The 14,723-nt window shown below is 35.1% G+C and overlaps 3 non-coding genes across 3 annotated transcripts; all 3 read right to left on the minus strand.

The window, feature by feature from the left end:
- Positions 1–334: 334 nt before the first annotated feature.
- Trnal-cag (transfer RNA leucine (anticodon CAG)) lies at positions 335–418 on the minus strand. Its single transcript has one exon. It is a non-coding gene; the product is annotated as a tRNA-Leu (tRNA).
- A 283-nt stretch (positions 419–701) lies between these two features.
- On the minus strand, positions 702–786 carry Trnal-cag (transfer RNA leucine (anticodon CAG)). The gene has a single exon. It is a non-coding gene; the product is annotated as a tRNA-Leu (tRNA).
- Positions 787–5,711: 4,925 nt separating this feature from the next.
- Positions 5,712–5,795, minus strand: Trnal-cag (transfer RNA leucine (anticodon CAG)). The gene has a single exon. It is a non-coding gene; the product is annotated as a tRNA-Leu (tRNA).
- Between the last annotated feature and the right edge of the window lie 8,928 nt (positions 5,796–14,723).

Genomic DNA, 14,723 nt, shown 5'->3' on the forward strand with positions numbered 1-14,723 from the left:
AAAAAAAAAATAAAATCCCATGTTCAATTCCCCTTGAGGCTAGAGTCACCCAAGACTTTTTTCCCATGTTCAATTCCCCTTGAGGCTAGAGTGACCCAAGACTTTTTCCCATGTTAAATTCCCCTTGAGCCTAGAGTGACCCACAATTTTTTTCCATGTTAAATTTCCATTGAGGCTAGAGTGACCCAGGGGTCTCTGTAATGCTAATTCCCATTGAGGCTAGGGTGACCCCATTTACTACTGCTGTTATATGCCAGCATTTATGAACGCTGTAAGATTGATGTTATCAATTGCACAGTCATAAGAGATACTGCTCTATGACAAAAGAACAGTTTGTCAGAAGTAGGATTCAAACCCACGCCGGGAAGACCCGACTGCGACCTGAACGCAGCGCCTTAGACCGCTCGGCCATCCTGACATATCCAGCACAAGGTAGTGCCTGGCGATACAGTCTTACAGTATTCATGCAGTGCCTTAAATCGCTATGTCATCCGGATATGTCCGTTATGAGATGCTGTGCTTAATTTCCTAGATCAACAAATGGACCCATTAATAGTCAGACCTGGTAGGTATGTACAGGTTCATACAGGCAGTTGATACGTAATATTGTTTTATGGTTATATTTACAATTGTATTAAAGTGACTTGTATATTTCAAAAAATAGTTATTTCTGTTAAACAAGATAGAAAATAAAATCTGTTTGTCAGAAGTGGGATTCAAACCCACGCCGGGGAAGACCCGACTGCGACCTGAACGCAGCGCCTTAGACCGCTCGGCCATCCTGACATATGCATTACAAAGATCCTATTGCACATAGAGAGATTGAAGGGCGTATAGGTCAGCATACTGAATAGGACTCGTTGAGGCCTCGAATAATCGACTAATTGAATCAATAGTAAGATTTTGTAACAACAAAGATTTTGTAACAGCACAGGATAATCTCCCATCATCTATATTTTTATCTTTGTACTTGTATATTGTGCCTCTAATAATGATAACATTAACTACAAAGTTATTAATTTTTTTCTTGCAGAGAAGTCGATGAGAGAGGGATTCTACTGCAACTTGAATGCAGCATCTTAGACCGCTTGTCCATCCTAATCTATCCATTAGTTTTCTGCACACCTTATCTCTTAGAAATACAGTGGAAAGGAAACATTAAATGATAGAGACAAATGCAAATGTTAAGTAATAGAGAACAATTGAAATATCAAGGGACAGTGAAAAACACCAATGTAACAGGTAAGCGTTATTGAACAATGTTATATTATGTATGCATACATCCATAAAGATAGAGAGAGAGAGAGAGAGAGAGAGAGAGAGAGAGAGAGAGAGAGAGTGAGCGTGTGTGTGTGTGTGTGTGTGTGTGTGTGTGTGTGAGAGAGAGAGAGAGAGAGAGAGAGAGAGAGAGAGAGATATTTGGCTTTTTAACTTAGCTTAAAAAAAAACAGTGACGTCGCTACAATGTCTACTGTGTGGCAGTTTATAGTGATGTCTAGCACTGATGCATCATGCAGCGGACATGTGGTACTATATTTTCCTGACACCAGGCCGACCAGTCTTACACTAACCTCTTAATGCTGAGCGCCAATGCATCTGTTAATACCATTTTTATAAGTCTTTGGTATTACTCGGCCGCAGATGAAACCCACGACTTCCCGCATTCGAGGCGGACTCTCTAACCACTAGGCCACCGGAGCGCTAGAGAGAGAGAGAGAGAGAAGTGTATGGTTCGGCGCATATTATCGGGTAATTGTATACAAATTACAGTTCTATTTCAACACATGGAATACTGAAAAATCATCTTGATCCTTTTTCTGTGTGCTTATATATTGTATCTATAGTGTTATGAGATAAGCTACGAAAGTTAATGCATTTACAAGATACATATTCGTGTGTGAGAGACTCTACTACAACACGAACTCAGCGCCTTAATTCTCTTAGACATCCGGAATGTGCGTTATCATGTATTATGAATTATTTTCAAGAGAAACAAATATATCTATTAATAAACGATTGGATTTGGGACACACACACACACACACGCACACACACTATTTTTGTTGAATATATTTACGCTTGCAACTAACATTTGCACATTCGAATAAAGTTTCTTTATATTATACAATTTACAAAATGAAAAGGATTGTCAAATGTAGGATTCGATCCGAATCCTAGATGACCAGACTGTAAACTGAACGAAACGCATTGTGTAATTTTTTAATTTCAATCATTTCGAGAAAGTTACAAATTAGTAGTAAACCATATATATATGTGCCATGTATAGCCTACCGTATGCTGAAAATTCGCGTTAAACCCTACAACAACAACAACAACATGTATGTACGTATGTATAAATACTATATTATTTGTTTGGTAATATTAAAGATCTTATATTTATAATGTTACTGGCAGTTTCTCCTGATTTAATCTTGTTGACATATTTTGTTACACGAAGATTTAGCAACCAAAGCCTGCGTTTTGTGACTGTAGCATTGATATGCACATAATGTGTTTTGTATTCAAATATTTAGAGTCTTTCTATGCCTATTTTGTTCTCCCAAATAATGTCATCTTTCTTTGTCTTTTGCAAATACACAATGGAACAATGCTCAGAAAGTAGTTAAAAAATTAAACAGTGACTGATTTTGAGTCTTTGTTGATACGTAATGCTGTTAAGAACAGTAACTGTAAATTTTTTAAATAGAATCTCAAGTATGTATAAAACAGAACTCACAAAAAGGTTTCTTCAGTACATTTAAAACGTGTGAAATAAATTTTCTGGTTCCAACTGACATGATCGATATCAATAGTTACATCTGCATGTTTACTCATATATATATATATATATATATATATATATATATATATATATATATATATATATATAGAGAGAGAGAGAGAGAGAGAGAGAGAGAGAGAGAGAGATTTAGTTAGACGGATGGAGAATAGTTGGGCATCCTGTTTTTGATTCGTGGTAAATATAGTGCCATCGAGTAATTGGATTAAAATGAGGATTTTGCAATGACATACAAGATATAAACTTCTTTCGATAATCTCTTGTGCTCGTTTATTTTGTAATGTTTTGAACATAAATTAGAAAAGGCAATGTTTTCTTGGGACTCGACTTCACGTGTGAGAAACATTACTGCAGCTTGAATCACTATTTCATCTTGAGATGTCCTTTATCTGGTACAATACTCTGTGTGTGTGTGTGTGTGTGTGTGTTAGAGAGAGAGAGAGAGAGAGACCCACTTACAGATGAATATATTTTAAAGGCAAGACTTTATCACTAAGACAGCTGATATATACATGCTTACATAAAATATAGTTTCATTTTATAAATTACACATTATTGTTAATTGAAATAAGATCTTTTCTGTAGTTATGCAAAATGCAAGAAACAGCTTTGTCAAGAGTGGGATTCTACCCGACACCGGGAAGACCCGACTGCGACCTTAACGCAGCGCCTTAGACTTCTCGGTCATCCCGACATATCCATTACAATGTTATACGTGGATACACATGTGAAGTATACATGGAGAGAGAGAGAGAGAGAGAGAGAGTTATACTGTATGTGCCTCGTTGAAATATGGATATCTCCAGCAAGCAAAAGATATATATTCATAAATTAATAGGTTAGAAAGTTAAGCACAGATACATAGATACAGTTGGTCATAATTAAACTTGCTTTAAACATACCTCTATATATTTGAATAGCGTTCTTTATATTATACGGGGCCTCAGGTTGCTAAGTCGTACAAGGTGCTCGTCTTTTTTTCTCTTTCTAAATACGGAATATAATAAATTCCAAGTGTTAAAAGTATTGCACACGGATTTAATGCAATGGATGAAAAGTGTGTGTAAGTGATGTTTATGAAAGCTAGGTGACAAAACACATGCGCGTGCAATTAGTCTTTAGATCAAAAGGATCATTTGGCATCTTAATTAATCTCCTTGTTCTGTTAAGATCTAACATTTAACCCAAACACGATACGTCTTTTATTAATTCAAAACTTCAAGCCATTTCACAAACTTCAAAACTTCAAGCCGACTCATAAAAAAATGTATATTCGACGGGGTAAGAGGATCATGTCTTATCATTCATTTTGCTGGGGATTTTTTTTTTCCTGTTCTATTTATTTGAGCCTTTAAATTTATTTGTTAGGTAGTGATCAGTAAAACCTTTTTTCTTTTCTTTGTCGATCCTGTGTGTTAGGTTTTAACTAACTGTCATAATTTCGAGCCTGAATTATTGGAATCCCCGAGGAAAATTATCAGGAAAGGTAACCTTAATAGACTTTTACAAACTGGATTTGTGGACCGTTTAAGGCATTATACTGTCCCAAAAGAGTATAGTTACCGGGAATCCTGTCCAAAGGAAATAACTTTCAATTATTTTTTGCGTTAAGACCAGAATGAGTATCAATAACTCTTGATCTGTAGAACTTTGAAGTAGCCTGACATACACAAAATGCTGTGCAAACGCCACATATCGCCGACCTTTGTACCGGACTCATTTTTGCGATATCTTGAGGTAGAATGCAAAATCGGCGCGTACCATAACTTGAACCTTATAGTGATGACAGCTCCATGTAGCATTGTAAAAACCACTTTTAAAAGTTTAATTAAAAATGAGCTCGCATAAAACTAAAAATATGACAATGGAATAAGAGAATTAATGATGACAGTAACATATACGTATGTTTCATTAAGATCGATCACACACACACACACAAACCGCGAGAGTACAATTTTATCTTTATATAAAACATTTGGTTCCTTTGCCAGTTACTTTAAAGACTGATTACACTAACGATGTCGTACGACATGATACGATTAATACAAGAAGACTACGATGATCTGAACACATAATATGGTTAATATTGTGTAAATACGATTATCTCGACACATAATATGGTTAATATTGTGTAAATACGATTATCTCGACACAGGATATGGTTATAGTGTACATATGATGATCTCTAAACACATACAGTTAATACTGTGTGAATACAATGAATACTACAGTGTGAGGTATGTTTCAGAGGACATTTATACATATACAGAGATTGGCATACATGCGTATGTATGAACGTACAGAGGAAAGGAATGACAGATCTTATGGCTTATAAAAGTAATCTGTATAGTTGTGATATGCTTGAACCTTAATTAATAGGTATACGTACATGTACATTCTTCAATGAGAGAAAGAGTGAGAAATGGATAAATGTGTATACCGAATACGATTCGTGCGAATATAACGCCATCGAGTAAGTGTATACAAGTTACATTTCTTTATCGACACGTAAAATGTTGAATCGTGAGCTGTATTTTCTTAATTGTTTTTATATATTTTTTCTCTAGTGTTTATAGCACAAACTACAAAAGTTAATGTTAGAAAAAGAGATTCGAATTCATGTGGGAGAGATTCTAATTTGAATACAGCACATTAAATCTCTTAGCCTGCTCAAAATGTCTATTTTCAGGCGCTTTCTTTATTACCAGCAAAACAATCACTACTATTTGCAAACGAATAGATAAAAAGGTAATCACACATACACGCTATGTAATATAGTTTATACGATTATGTTTGCATTAAATATACTTATACATTCAAATGACAATTATATTTCGATAAATAATATTTGGGTTTTTGCATTATGCAAAGAAAAAAAATATGCACTGATGGAATCATATAAAAATATTTTTGTCAGAAGTGGGATTCGAACCCACGCCGGGAAGACCCGACTGCGACCTGAACGCAGCGCCTTAGACCGCTCGGCCATCCTGACTTACAATATTTAGGCACTCATTATCTAATATAAACATAACAAGTACGAAGTGCGCTAGAAACCATTGCATAATATTTCTACATTCATGGCAAAAATGAAACCTGTGGCTACGCGAAGAACTACACATCACTATGGCTGTGCATGATTAGTAATACGAATCGCAACCAACCTCATTTTCCATATTCATACTTTCTTATTTTGGTGTTAAGCTCTTTTTTGCTTGATTACATTATGAATAAAGGGAAACCATTTAAGACCTGATCTTCTGTAGGCCTATGCTTAAACTTTTGTGCAACACTTGGCAACGCTTCATAGCAACGTCACTGAGTACTATAAAAAATATCCACAGTGTTTACCAGATATAAATGGAGTGTGTAGCGTGCTTAATTGATTCAACTTTTTCAGAAATATCAGATCAATAAATATTCGGGTAAGAGCTCATTTATATATGAACTTGAAATATTTAAATTATCAGATTATTATTTTTTTTTTACAACAGACACAGTGAAATCAAAGTGTGAATTCTAAGCATATAGTCAGGCCCTGTCACCACGGCATTTAAATATTTTTCTTCAGTGATGTTACTGTCACGAGTTCTGACATGCACAGTGCACCACAATTTCATACAGAAGAGATATGGACCTGTTCAGTCAGGAAATCGAGGGTCATGGGTGGAACGAATTATTTTGAAGTTACTTATCTTCTCTCTTATATAGCATGATAGACAGGGTTCTTTCAGTCAGGAAATCGAGGGCCATGGGTGGAACGAAGTATTTTGAAGTTACTTACCTTCTCTGTTATATAGTATGATAGACAGGGTCCTATGTCAGAACGGGTCATGTGGGTCGTCCATTAATTTTGTCAACAAAATTGGGTGGGGGGGGAGGGGGTTTGAAGAAGTTTGAGAATTGTTGACATGGGGGAGAGGGAGTTCAAGATGAATTGACGTCAACAATGTTATTTTTTACAATAAATTGAATAAATCAAAAAATAGGAAATTAGTCGGTGCGTTGGTATGGCACACTCGCTCGCCCGTCAACAGCCCACCAGTTTAATCCTAAACTGGTTGAGCTCTTGCCAAGGAAATCATAGTCTTGCATCATCATATTTTGTTTTTATTCAGTGTAGATTGTAGACTGTAGACAGTTTAACCACATATGGTATTAATCTGAAGAAATTAATGAATCAGCCACTATGCCCATTATAACAATTGAGGAACATTTGGCTTCCCCATGGGAAGATGATAGAAGCTAGAATAAAAAGTCTCGATTTTTTCATGAATGCAAAGTGTTATAGTCAATTTGAAATCTGTTAAACAAGTAAAAAAATGTATTAAAATTTATTTGTAGACCTTTTAATTTCCATAATTCTATTTTTAGCATAAAAGCCAGCCGTATAAAATATTGTTAGTTTGTGGGGGTGGGGTGGGGTAAAAAAATTTTGGCATAATTTTATTAGGGGGGTCACTGAAAGTTTGACAGTTGTTGACAAGGGGGGAGGGGGGATGTAAAAAATTGCCTAAAAATTGTTGACATAATTAATGGACGTCCCCATGGGGGTAATTTGAGGTATTTTTTTCACTCTATGATTTTTTTAAACTTCAGATGATTTGTTTTCTCAACATCAAGCTCGCGTAGAGCACCTGTGATTCGGACATGACTCGCACATGTAACGATAGGGACCGCCCCGCACAAAATAACAAACTTTGCATAGATTTGAAACAAATGCAGTCTGTGAAGTATGCACAAACGGTGGCATCCTTGAAATGAGGAAGACGGACGGGGTCGTTCCTTGCACCTCAGCAGCAGAGGAGCTGAACGGAACGTTTGCTGGAACGTCATTTTTGGAAAAATTAAGCTTCTTACGACAGCGAAAAAATAAGATCAATAACGTCAAACCAAAGCCTCTAACTTACAGAGAGTTACTCTAATTGGGTTAATTTCTGTTACCTTATCGTTGTCGTTTGTGTTTTTCTAAATTTGTATGTATGTTTTATTTGTCTTCTGGACGTTTCATTGAGGTCGCACCTCCTCTGCTGCTATAAATGTATGTATGTTGTTGTTGTTGTAGGGTTTAACGCCATTTATCAGCACACGATAGGCGGCTATACATGGCGGCCAGTATTAATGGTGGAGGAAGAACCCGGGGAAAATCCCAGAAAGAACCACCGACCCACGAGAAGCTACTGGCAAGCTTTCTCACATACCTACATTGGCCGAATCGGAGACTCGAACCCACGCAGACAGGTGAGATGGCAGTGATCCGTAACGGAGAGCGCTTTAGACCACTCAGCCACTCGGGGCCCCTATAAATGTATGAGTAATTAAATCATTATTATATCAATAATGGAATCTTACACTAGTAGATTAGCTAGAGAAAGATTAGAAGCAATTAAAATATATATTCCTGTCTGTGATGCTCTCAAACAAAAACCGCAGTAACGACAAGAAGCACAATTTGAATATGCTAAAGGTACAAAAAAAAATAAAAATATTTAAACCTGTTACAAAGGTTACTGAAAGAGTTGCAGAAGCTACTGAAGGTCTTCTTTCAACGTTAAAATAAACTGATGAGCGAACTGAAAAGATAGCAAGAAGAACCAAAAAGACAAAAAGGATTTTAAGAGATCTTCCAACTGAAATTGCTGCTGCTCAACCCCCACCTGCTTCTCAACTTGAAGAAGAACTTGAAGGTGAAGATGAACTTGAAAGTGCTGTTGTAAAAGAACCAGAACCAAAACAAGCCGGAATCAGATTTAAATAAAATGATAAGTTTTTCGAGACGAATATTTCCTACATAAAACACACTGAAGAGATAAGATTATCTGCACTTGCCGTGCACAGTTATGATAATAGAAAAGTATTTCTGAAACCTGAGTACTTTAATAAATATATAAGTCATACAACCTGGTGCAAGTGGATTTATAATGTATGCTATGAAACTGATAACGTCAACAATGATCTAAAATATATTGAATTTTTGATGGGATAAACAAATATCTTGAAAGCTTACAACGACTACAGAAACGAAAACAACCACAACAAAAACAATACCAACAACCAAAGCAACCAGTCTAAACAACAAGTGAGGAAGAACGAGAACCTACCGCAGAAGAAGTAATTGATGAAGCTTATGATAAATATTTTGGTCCAAAAAACAGAAAGCTGCCTTATTACCTTTCCTGACAGTGTTCTTGCCGATGTTGACCGACTAGAAATTCTGATGAGAGGAAAACGCGCAGGAAATAATTCTCCAGAAATTGTTAATGAAATATCTGATATTTGTCGAAGGTTGTTTACAGGCTATGTTATGGATCGTAATGTTTATTATTCTCTCATTAATGAAATTGCTGATGATTATTACAGCGACTGAAAACAATTAATTAATCAGCGTGTAAATTAAAAATGATTATACACACTGCTCAACGTGGGCCTGTAATAGTTAGGATAGTAAACTCATGATTGCAAACTTACAACGCGATTTACGGAGATGGACCTGGTGATCTTGTTTAAGGTTTATTTAAGAGAATAGCTCTAAAAGCAATACCGATTGCAAAACAATTAGGAATGAAAGCTATTGATGCTTTTCGCGATAAAGGTATTGGTGCTGTTGTTGATATTGCCGGTAAAGCATTTTCATCGATCGAAGAAAGATTAGCTCGATTAGTACGAATAAAACCACAACCAATGAAATTACCCAGCACTGAAGTTATGCCTGCAAATATCAGTAAAATAATAAATCATTTTGCAAATCAAAAGCTAGCAGAGTTGGCTGTTAATGAAGTCGTTCCTACAAAGTTGACTAATGCAATAATACCGACAAATACAAGTTTTATTTCAGGAAGTGGTCTTCGTATTAGACGACGATTGTTATAATAAGATGTTCAAGCGTATATCCGATCCGGCGTTTCATATAGGCGCACCAGTTCTTAAAGACGAATCTATACGCGATTATCGCACGTGTACCAGATCAACGTGGTCGAATCGAATTACAAGTTCAAGATACAAGCAGATATTTCTTACCTGCTGAATCATTTACTGAAGTAGAAGGAGAAATTGTAAAAACAGATAATACTGTATATAATGCTAATGACAGTTCGTTTTGTAAACAATGGTATTATTTCGTTGTTTGATAGCGCTACGTATATGATTGACGGAAGAAATATTGAAAAGACGTTGACGTTGCTACAACGATAATACATTTACAAGATATTCAGCTGATTATACAAGATCAGCTGGTCCGTCAATGATGTTTGTTAAAGATAATTTTAACAGTCCTGATCATAGACCGTATCATATAAGACGACCAAGAAACCTCGCCGATAACGCTGGCGCTGATATATGGCAAGTAGTTCATGGAGCCAATCCAGAATTTAATTTAGGATTTTCTACAAGTAAATCAATGTTAAAAGACGCAAATAGATGATTTTCATGCGCAATTCCACTGTCACGTATCTCTGGATTTTGTAGAAATGCCAGAAAAGTTATCTTTAGAGCCCCCCAAAACCACAGTTATATTTGTAAACAAAGGTAATGATAATGATACAATCTGGTGATCTGGTGCTGTTGTTAATGATGCTAAACTAATATTAACAAAACTTTCATTGTGGATGCCAGTCATGACTTCAACAATTAGCGAGGAAGAAAAGTTAATTAGTCTTATGAATTCAGGTGGAAAATCGTTGCTGTCATCTTTGACAGAAACTAGAGATAGCATTCTGAGTAATGCTGTTGGGTCATTTACATGGCATATTGCATCACAACAAGGAGTTTCTGCGCCAAGACATATATTTTTTGCTTTACAAAATACTGTTCGATTAAATTCGCAAACACATAGTCATATGATGTGTTATGTATATTTGATTTGATTATATCTGATTTAATATATATTTATTTCAATTTAATTGTTTGTCAGTTTTAAATTTGATATAACATGATATTGTAATGTAAATGTATTCACTAGAGATGATATTATTTAATAGAAAATAGTTTTGACCTTGACTGTTAGTTTATAAAGACCAAGTGTTGATCTAAATCCTGACCTTGTTTCAGAATTTGTAGCAACCTTCGTAAACAAGTTCTATTTTATTTTGAAATGATTGGTTGTTTCCATGGTCATGATGGGACCTTGTCTTTAAGATATAAACATTTTTTTATATTTTTTATTTCTTAGAGTGAAAATGATTGGTTTTGTCAGGGTCACACTGGGTAAACGTGAGCTGTAACAAGTATTTGCTTCTGTAAACTTATAGAAGATGATCACGTGACCCTTGTTTACGTTTTAGAAAGCCCATATAATCCATGTTTTGAAGAATTAATCAGTAGAAGTTGGGCCGTTAAACTGTTCGTTGTATGTTGTGCTGTTTGGAGTTATTTCAGATTACTTGGTTTGGAGTTATTTCAAATTACTTGGATTCAAAAGGATTAATTATATTATTTTTCTGGAAAATACGCGTGCTCATGTAATATTGTGGAACAAGGACAGTACTCTCATCTATATCTTCATCAACATTACCACCTCATAAAGTCGTGCACGATTATTCAAGTAGCCGTTAATCGTTTTAAACAGAAAAGTATAATGGTATATATTTACGGAAGATATTCTTCTATCAAAGACTAGAAAAAAAAGATGATACTGATTTGTCAAATTACGGGACTAAAGATGAACTTTCCGATAATATGAACCTCTCTGGAGTTGACCGAGATGAAGCTGTTATTTTTCAGGATAAATACGGTGTTTTAAAGACGAGCAATATTAAATAGAATGACATAGTTCGTAGAATTCTAGGTGCTACTAGGGATACTATTCCAGTATTCACTGACGGCGGTAGACTCAGAGACTCAAATATATCAATCGCAGCTATTAGAATTGAAACTGCAAAAAGTGTTGCGAATCGTTTACGATCTACCGGTGATACCATGACAGGTGAACTCAGCATGAATGGAAATAAAATACAGTAGATACTAAATTAACCACCCTGAGAGCTTGCGTTCACGTAAATATGTTTTCAAATCTTCGTAGAAACGTTCAAAAACTCAATAAAATCGCAGATGACTTCTTTGGAAGTCCGTTGGCTGCCAACGTAAAACTCTCTTAAATTAACACAATACTCGGCGACATTAAAACAGCTATGTCAGACAGGGAAACGATTAATAAACGATTTGTTGTTATCAGAGATCCTAAATCATTTTCAGAGCTAATCGCGATAGAGCAGAGTAATATGTACGATATTAGGAAAATAAATAGAAGATTTTATTAGTGCAATTGCTGACATCGTTAAAAAAATGAATCTGATTAAAATTCCTCACAAGCAGATTATCAACGTGGTATTTTCAACATGGTCACATCGAAATAACACTATCAAACATACTGCAAAAATCACTGATGTGTAGAGGCTGTCCGTGTTCAGCGGTGCAAAATTTATTATATTTAGCACGTATCCTTGGCATCATTCAACCTATAGATTTTCGGGAACCGTGCAGGCATGACAATGGTTCACTCAGGAATATCACATAGTGTTAATGTATTTCATCTTAATTCTAAGGACAGCACAATACGTATAATCTTAATTCTGAGGACGGCACAATACGCATACGGTAGCCTTCTATACGTTCAATAGATTTCTGCACATCACCCCAATAATCAACCCCGGGAAAGTGTAAAAGAGAATCCACCACGTGGTGACATGGTGTGAGGGTGTGTATATATATATATATATATATATATATATATATATATATATATATATATATATATATATATATATATATCTGCCTTGACAAGGTCAGGGTTGAAATACAGCTATTTACCTAGAGATCTAAAAATAGCTTATTTGTATTGTACATGTAACGGCCTGTGTGACATGTTTTCTGCTTTTATTTTGCCGTTAAGTTAGAAAGTACAAATATCCTTCTAATAATCTGAACTATTATAAAGTTATGTTGCTTCACTGATATTAATTATCACAAAGATGGGTAATAGCTAATTAAAGTGATAAAACGATTAAGCTTTACTGGAGAAAGATATGCTACAGTTATCTCCCCTCTTGAGCTCAGTACGTAGTAACAAGCAAGGTAACTACTGAATTACTCGACAGGAGAGAGCTGAAGGTTGACATAGTTATCTCCCTTCAACAATAGACGTCTCTGAAGTGGCGCTCTACAGTTTCGTATTTTGCATAGGGTTAGAATTTTAAGGAAAAAGAATTTCCCAGGATTTCGTCACTGGTTATACTGGCTATATAATAAAGACTTTGTATATCTTAGGTGCTGTGAAAAGAACTTTTAATTCCTTTATTTTGATGCATGATTGATGGGTGTAATTTAGGTTCTAGAGTATACAGCTTGGGCTCACTTAAGATGTGCTTGTGTAAACAAAATGCAATCACCGCATGGTCATTTTCACTTCCTGGACTTCAGAGGTAAATTGTAGTAAAAAGAGCCGATAACTTTTTTTTTTACTTTTCAGATATTTTGTAATTGGTTCATTGCACTTTCAGTAAATGCTATTGTCTACTTAGCAAAATTCGTTTTCCTTATTTTAATAACTGTTAAAGTTAGTGTACTTTTGATTAATTCTCGTTAATTTGTCAAGCACAGGGGAACATCCATTTTGTTGTACCGTGTGCTTAGATCATGTACAATTTCCACAAGTACAGTATCTAACGAAATGCCAGCCACATTACATAAAAGTAACATAGAGGTATGCCAACATTATCTCCATTGTGCACGTTAGAAATGCAAACAACTTCACCTTACCTACGTCACTCTCTCAAAAGTACAAAATAACTGGTGAGCGCCCCCCTGAATGATAACAAAACTTTGTATTATGACATTTTATGCTAGATAAAACACACCTTACATATTTCATGACTGGCAAAGTGCACTAATATATGTAATTCCGGTACTTTCTCCACTAATGAGTAGAAGTCGCAGAATGAATAGTTATTCTATCGGTAATTATTCTTACAATGAGTATCATGACAAAAAATTTAATAAATAATAGTAATATAGTATTAGTAGCAACACTACTTAGTTACTCTACTGGAGATATCTTAGCTTGACAGAGTTATCTCCCTTCAACAATAATGACAAGTCATCTTTTGTTTTGTATTTTTTCGAAAAAGCAGACCTGGTAATATTAACTGCGACGCACTGAACCAAAGGCATGCAAATATCAAAATACTTGTCAGCTGCATTCATTGATTGAAATATTATTGCTTCACCAGGTTATGTATTCACGGATTTAACCGTTTTTGTATTATCAAATTGTCTTAAATTTTTCAGTGTTACCAAATTTACGAATCTAGCTCTTTGTGATTATTCGTAAATTATAAAAAGAGTTATTGAGTTTTTCTCCATCAATATGATGAATCACATGACCCTCTTCGATTACCCCGTGAAAAGACTCGTATATAAATTTTTGGCAAAGATAATTTTTCTTCCCCTACATTGAATCTGAGATAACCAAATTTATTAACATAACCGACTGTTTTTCTTAGTGGACAGTGCCTGACGATACCATCATGATATGCCTCATAATCTTCCACGATAGTATGTCTCACAAATTACTTTTGCTCCATTTATATATAACCTTATTTGTTTAAATGATTATTTGTCTAAATAATTATTTAAAAAATCTAGCTAGATAATCTTTCACATTTCTTATAACTTTATCATTATTATAGGCGTAATTTTTCTTTCATAATATCCTGTCACTTCTCTATATTTTTTACCATCACATTTCATACACAACTGTTTGTTTCCTCTAACCCCAACACCACTATTCAAAATACGGTTTAGGCTCTAAACTGTGTCACCGTACACTTTGTAAATGATATCCGCAGACTTTGTCACAGAGTTGTAGAGCCTATTATAAGCCATTTGCATTTGTTATTTGTTTGAATCAATATATATATATATATATATA

This window comes from Sinohyriopsis cumingii, unplaced genomic scaffold (assembly GCF_028554795.1).
Source record: "Sinohyriopsis cumingii isolate HCF-2022 unplaced genomic scaffold, ASM2855479v2 utg000066l, whole genome shotgun sequence".
Taxonomy (NCBI): Eukaryota; Metazoa; Mollusca; class Bivalvia; order Unionida; family Unionidae; genus Sinohyriopsis; species Sinohyriopsis cumingii.